The sequence below is a fragment of the Lipotes vexillifer genome, unplaced genomic scaffold, assembly GCF_000442215.2.
Source record: "Lipotes vexillifer unplaced genomic scaffold, Lipotes_vexillifer_v1.1 scaffold1783, whole genome shotgun sequence".
NCBI lineage: Eukaryota > Metazoa > Chordata > Mammalia > Artiodactyla > Lipotidae > Lipotes > Lipotes vexillifer.
Window position 1 is genome coordinate 1,588,655 of NW_006777435.1, and position 7,912 is coordinate 1,596,566.

The 7,912-nt window shown below is 40.0% G+C and overlaps 1 protein-coding gene across 1 annotated transcript in view; it reads right to left on the minus strand.

Annotated features, from left to right (window-relative positions):
* LOC103083836 (sodium/glucose cotransporter 1-like) overlaps positions 1-7,912 on the minus strand; it is a 108,056-nt gene that overhangs the window by 56,297 nt on the left and 43,847 nt on the right.

Genomic DNA, 7,912 nt, shown 5'->3' on the forward strand with positions numbered 1-7,912 from the left:
GAGCCAGGTGGCAACGTGGGGTGGGAGGGAGGACTGAGTTTCAGTTTCACCACCGCCAAGCCAGGTGAGAGGAGGCCTGAGCACCGACCACATGAATAAGCCACATGGAGGGCCCAGACAAGAGGAACTCATACCCATCGGATATTTGCTGACTGAATAAAGGTATAAAAGAAAGAAAGTTGAAGTGGCAAAATTACTCTTTTATTTCCATTTTCTTTATCAATACCATAATACTGTTTGTTCACTAAGCAATAATTCTAATAGCGTAAAAAGAAGTCACATCCAGGATTGGGTCAAGATGGAGGAGTAGAAGGACGTGTGCTCACTCCCTCTTGCAAGAGCACTGGAATCACAACTAACTGCAGAACAATCATCAACAGGAAGACACGGAACTCACCAAAAAAGATACGCCACATCCAAAGACAAAGGAGAAGCTGCAATGAGGCGGTAGGAGGGGTGCAATCATGATAAAAGCAAATCCCATAACCGCTGAGTGGGTGACTCACAAACTAGAGAACAATTATACCACAGAAGCCCGCCCACTGGAGTGAAGGTTCTGAGCCCCACGTCAGGCTTCCCAACCTAGGGGTCTGGCAATGGGAGGAGGAATTCCCAGAGAATCAGACTTTGAAGTCTAGCAGGATTTGATTGCAGAACTTTGACAGGACTGAGGGAAACAGAGACTCCACTCTTGGAGGACACACACAAAGTAGTGTGCACATCAAGACCCAGGGGGAAGGAGCAATGACCCCACAGAAGACTGAACCAGACCTACCTGCTAGTGTTGGAGGGTCTCCTGCAGAGGCGGGGGGAGGCTGTGGCTTACCCTGGAGACAAGGACACTGGCAGCATAAGTTCTGGGAAGTACTCCTTGGCATGAGCCCTCTTGGAGTCCGCCATTAGCCCCACCAAAGAGCCTGTAGCCTCCAGTGCTGGGTTGCCTCAGGCCAAACAACCACCAGGGAGGGAACTCAGCCCCACCCATCAGCAGACAAGCAGATTAAAGTTTTACTGAGCTCTGCCCACCAGAGCAACACCCAGCTCTACCCACCACCAGTCCCTCCCATCAGGAAGCTTGCACAAGCCTCTTAGATAACCTCATCCACCAGAGGGCAGACAGCAGAAGCAAGATGAACTAAAATCCTGCAGCCTGTGGAACAAAAAACACATTCACAGAAAGATAGACAAAATGAAATGGCAGAGGATGATGTACCAGATGAAGGAACAAGATAAAACCCCAGAAAAACAATTAAGTTAAGTGGAGATAGGCAAACTTCCAGAAAAATAATTCAGAATAATGAGAGTAAAGATGATCCAGGACCTCAGAAAAAGAATGGAGGCAAAGATCGAGAAGATGCAAGAAATGTTTAACAAAGACCTAGAAGAGGGCTTTCCTGTTGGCACAGTGGATAAGAATCTGCCTGCCAATGCAGGGGAAACAGGTTCAGTCCCTGGTCTGGGAAGATCCCATGTGCCGCGGAACAACTAACCCTGTGTGCCACAACTACTGAGCCTGCGCTCTAGAGCCCGCGAGCCACAACTACTGAAGCCCGCCTGCCTAGAGCGCATGCTCTGCAACAAGAGAAGCCACCATGATGAGAAGCCCGAGCACTGCAATGAAGAGTAGCCTCCGTTTGCTGCAACTAGAGAAAGCCCATGAGCAGCAACGAAGACCCAATGTAGCCATAAATAAATAAAAAAATTTTTTTTAATTAAAAAAACAATTCAAAGACCTAGAAGAATTAAAGAACAAACAACTAGAAGAATGAAAGAACAAACAAACAGAGATGAACAATATAATAAATGAAATGAAAAATACACTAGAAGGAATCAATAGCAGAATAACTGAGGCAGAAGAATGGATAAGTGACCTGGAAGACAGAATGGTGGAATTCACTACTGCAAAACATAATAAAGAAAAAAGAATGAAAAGAAATGAAGACAGCTTAAGAGACCTCTGGGACAACATTAAATGCAATAACATTTGCATTAGAGGGGTCCCAGAAGGAGAAGAGAGAGAGAAAGGACCTGAGAAAATATTTGAAGAGATTATAGTCAAAAAACGTCCCTAACATGGGAAAGGAAATAGCCACCCGAGTCCAGGAAGTGCAGAGAGTCCCAGGCAGGATAAACCCAAGGAGAAACACACCAAGACACATAGTAATCAAATTTTCAAGAATTAAAGACAAAGAAAAATTATTAAAAGCAACAAGGGAAAAACAACAAATTACATACAAGGGAACTCCCATAAGGTTAACAGCTGATTTCTCAGCAGAAACTCTACAAGTCAGAAGGGTGTGGCATGATATATTTAAAGTGATGAAAGGGAAGAAACTACAACCAAGATTACTCTACCTGGCAAGGATCTCATTCAGATTTGACGGAGAAATCAAAAGCTTTACAGACAAGCAAAAGCTAAGAGAATTCAGCACCACCAAACCAGCTCTACAACAAATGCTAAAAGAACTTCTCTAAGTGGGAAACACAAGAGAAGAAAAGGACCTACAAAAACAAACCCCAAACAATTAAGAAAATGGCAGTAGGAACATATATATTGATAATTACCTTAAATGTGAATGGATTAAATGTTCCAACCAAAAGACACAGGCTTGCTGAATGGATACAAAAATAAGACCCATATATATGCTGTATACAAGAGACCCACTTCAGACCTAGGGACACATACAGACTGTAAGTGAGGGGATGGAAAAAGATATTCCATGCAAATGGAAATCAAAAGAAAGCTGGAGTAGCAATACTCATATCAGATAAAATAGACTTTAAAATAAAGAATGTTACAAGAGACAAGGAAGGAAATTACATAATGATCAAGGGATCAATCCAAGAAGATGATATAACAATTATAAATATATATGCTCCCGACATAGGAGCACCTCAATACATAAGGCACATGCAAATGCTAACAGCTATCAAAGAGGAAATTGACAGTAACACAATAATAGTGGGGGACTTTAACATCTCACTTACACCAATGGACAGATCATCCAGACAGAAAATTAATAAGGAAACACAAGCTTTAAATGACACAATAGACCAGACAGATTTAATTGATATTTATAGGACATTTCATCCAAAAACAGCAGATTACACTTTCTTCTCAAGTGCACATGGAACATTCTCCAGGATAGATCACATCTTGGGTCACAAATCAAGCCTCAGTAAATTTAAGAAAACTGGTCATATCAAGCATCTTTTCTGACCACAACGCTATGAGATTAGAAATCAATTACAGGGAAAAAAACAAAAAACACAAACACAGGGAGGCTAAACAATACGTTACTAAATAACCAAGAGATCACTGAAGAAATCAAAGAGGAAATCAAAAAATACCTAGAGACAAATGACAACGAAAACATGACAACCCAAAACCTATGGAATGCAGCAAAAGCAGTTCTAAGAGGGAAGTTTATATCAATACAATCCTACCTCAAGAAACAAGGAAAATCTCAAATAAACAATCTAACCTTACACCTAAAGGAACTAGAGAAAGAAGAACAAACAAAACCCAAAGATAGTAGAAGGAAAGAAATCATAAAGATCAGAGCAGAAATAAATGAAATAGAAACAAAGAAAACAACAGCAAAGATCAATAAAACTACGAGCTGGTTCTTTGAGAAGATAAACAAAATTGATAAACCTTTAGCAGGACTCATCAAGAAAAAGAGGGAGAGGACTCAAATCAATAAAGTTAGAAATGAAAAAGGAGTAGTTACAATGGACACTGCAGAAATACAAAGCATCATAAGAGACTACGACAAGCAACTCTATGCCAATAAAATGGACAACCTGGAAGAAATGGACAAATTCTTAGAAAGGTATAACCTTCCAAGACTGAACCAGGATGAAATAGAAAATATGAACAGACCAATCACAAGAAATGAAATTGAAACTGTGATTAAAAATCTTCCAACTCGGGCTTCCCTGGTGGCGCAGTGGTTGAGAGTCCGCCTGCCAATGCAGGGGACACGGGTTCGTGCCCCGAATAAAATGGACAACCTGGAAGAAATGGACAAATTCTTAGAAAGGTATAACCTTCCAAGACTGAACCAGGAAGAAATAGAAAATATGAACAGACCAATCACAAGTAATGAAATTGAAACTGTGATTAAAAATCTTCCAACAAACAAAAGTCCAGGACCAGATGGCTTCACAGGTGAATTCTATCAAACATTTAGAGAAGAGCTAACACCCATCCTTCTCAAACTATTCCAAAACACTGCAGAGGAAGGAACACTCCTAAACTCATTCTATGAGGCCACCATCACCCTGATACCCAAACCAGACAAAGATACTACAAAAAAAGAAAATTACAGACCAATATCACTGATGAACATAGATGCAAAAATCCTCAACAAAATACTAGCAAACAGAATCCAACAACACATTAAAAGGATCATACACCATGATAAAGTAGGATTTATCTCAGGGATGCAAGGATTCTGCAATATATGCAAATCAATCAATGTGATACACCATATCAACAAATTGAAGAATAAAAACCATATGAGCATTCTCAATAGATGCAGAAAAAGCTTTTGACAAAATTCAACACCGATTTATGATAAAACCTCTCCAAAATGTGGGTACAGAGGGAACCTACCTCAACATAATAAAGGCCATATACGACAAACCCACAGCAAACATCATTCTCAATGGTGAAAAACTGAAAGCATTTCATCTAAGATCAGGAACAAGACAAGGATGTCCACTCTCACCACTATTATTCAACATAGTTTTGGAAGTCCTAGCCATGGCAATCCGAGAAGAAAAAGAAATAAAAGGAATCCAAATTGGAAAAGAAGAAATAAAACTGTCACTCTTTGCCGATGACATGATACTATACATAGAAAATCCTAAAGATGCCACTAGAAAACTACTAGAGCTAATCGATGAATCTGGTAAAGTTGCAGGACACAAAATTAATGCACAGAAATCTCTTGCATTCCTATACACAAACAATGAAAGCTCAGAAATGGAAATTAAGGAAACAATCCCATTCACCACTGCAACAAAAAGAATAAAATACCTAGGAATAAACCTACCTAAGGAGGTAAAAGACCTGTACTCAGAAAACTATAAGTCCCTGACGAAAGAAATTAAAGATGACACAAGCAGATGGAGAGATATACCATGTTTGTAGATTGGAAGAATCAATACTGTGAAAATGACTATACTACCCAAAGCAGTCTACAGATTCAATGCAATCCCTATCAAATTACCAACAGCATTTTTTACAAAACTAGAACAAAAAAAATCTTAGAGTTTGTATGGAGACACAAAAGACCCTGAATAGCCAAAGCAATCTTGAGGGGAAAATATGGAGCTGGAGGAATCAGACTCTCTGACTTCAGACTATACTACAAAGCTACAGTAATCAAGACAATATGGTACCAGCACAAAAACAGAAATATAGATCAATGGAACAGGATAGAAAGCCCAGAGATAAACCCACGCACCTATGGTCAACTAATCTCTATGACAAAAGAGGCAAGGATATACAATGGAGAAAAGAAAAGTCTCTTCAATAAGTGGTGCTGGGAAAACTGGACAGCTACATGTAAAAGAATGAAATTAGAACACTAACACCATACACAAAAATAAACTCAAAATGGATTAAAGACCTAAAAGTAAGACCGGACACTATAAAACAGAGGAAAACATAGGAAGAACACTCTTTGACATAAATCACAGCAAGATCTTTTTTGACCCACCTCCTAGAGTAATGGAAATAAAAACAAAAATAAACAAATGGGACCTAAGGAAACTTAAAAGCTTTTGCACAGCAAAGGAAACTATAAACAAGACAAAAAGACAATCCTCAGAATGGGAGAAAATATTTTCAAATGAATCAACAAAAGATTAATCTTCAAAATATATAAACAGCTCATGCAGCTCAATATTAAAACAAAACAACCCAATCAAAAAATGGGCAGAAGACCTAAATAGACATTTCTCCAAAGAAGACATACAGATGGCCAAGAGGCAAATGAAAAGCTGCTTAACATCACTAATTACTAGAGAAGTGCAAATCAAAACTACAATGAGATATCACCTCACACTGGTTAGAATGGGCATCATCAGAAAATCTACAAACAACAAATTCTGGAGAGGGTGTGGAGAAAAGAAAACCCTCTTGCATTGTTGGTGGGAATGTAAATTGATACAGCCACTATGGAGAACAGTATGAAGGTTCCTTAAAAAAACTAAAAATAGAATTACCATATGACCCAGCAATCCCACTACTGGGCATATACCCAGAGAAAACCATAATTCAAAAAGACACACGCACCCCAATGTTCATTGCAGCACTATTTACAATAGCCAGGTCATGGAAGAAACCTAAATGCCCATCGACAGATGACTGGATAAAGAAGATGTGGTACATATATACAATGGAAGTCAGCCATAAAAAGGGTCATTTGTAGAGACGTGGATGGACCTAGAGACTGTCATACAGAGTGAAGTAAGTCAGAAAGAGAAAAACAAATATCGTATATTAACGCATATATGTGGAATCTAGAAAAATGGTACAGATGAACTGGTTTGCAAGGCAGAAATAGAGACACAGATGTAGAGAACAAACGTATGGACACCAAGGAGGGAGAGTGGGGGAAGGGTGGTGGTGGTGGTATGAATTGGGAGATTGGGATTGACATATTATACACCAACATGTATAAAATAGATAACTAATAAGAACCTGCTGAATAAAAATAAATAAATAAATAAAACTCAAAAAACCAAAAAAAGAAGTCACACCCAACTCCCACTCTACACTGTGTGCTTCCAGAGGGCAGGACTCACTGTGTCCTATCTGTGTCCCAGAACCTAGAACAATACCTTGTACTACCAGGCACCTAGTAATGGTTACTGAACTACACTGAGCTGAATAGAAGAGTTAAGGGAAGTACTAATGAAATGACTTTCCTGATTTAGCAACTTCAAATTATTTGGGGGTGAAAGACATCCAAATTAAAGTAATAAATGAATCCACACGCAGCCCCCAAACTGGACTGCACATGCAAGGCGCACTCACCTGCCACCATGCTAGATTTCAGCCAGCCAGGAAGAAGTCTTCTACTGCCCCACGACTGCTGGACAATATAGCCTTAAAAAAAGGGGTGGTGTCGGGGGGAATCCAAGAAACCAAACTGCTTCAAAGACACAGGTCTCACAAAACAGATGACCTTCAATTATGGGTAAATGTCCTTTGCAGAGATCCCACTTCCCCTTCATTCTTTTTAGGAACAGAGATCTCTACCTGCTGAGTTAGAGGAGGGTCCACGGTCTCTCCCAGCTATGAGATCGCATGGGCCTGTCCATTTCTCTACACTAGTGTGAAAATAATATTGCTTTATTTTTTCCCCAAATAGTTAACCAGTGCATGGTTCCCAGCAAAGTCTTGGAGATTAGTGGTTCAGCGAATGTGTCGATTGACTGGGAATGGCAAAGCTGAACACCAGCCTAGCTTCTTCCGGGAGAGCAGTCACGTTGCCAAGACTATGATGTCCTCCCAACGCACCCAAGGGCTCTCTCCTCAGGTCCCCAGCTCTGATTCCCAGTATGGTCCCAGACTCCAGTATGGTCCAGGGCACAGGGCAGTTCTGGGGATTTCCTGGATTGCCTAGGACTAGCAGGACCCATGGATGACCACTGGTTGACAAAAAAGTGTTTCTGTGGGAGAAGTTAACTTATTACCATCATCTGGGGTATCTGCCTTATAATGGAGTCCCTTCACATCATAAAGCTTTAAACCAAAGAACAACTCTAAATCAGACACATTTAGTCTCATTTCATCCATTCACTAAATATTTATCAAGAGCCCATTATGTTCAGAGCTGACCTTTCTTAAGGAAGGTATCAGCGGTATGTAGGGAAAGGTGTATTAGAACTT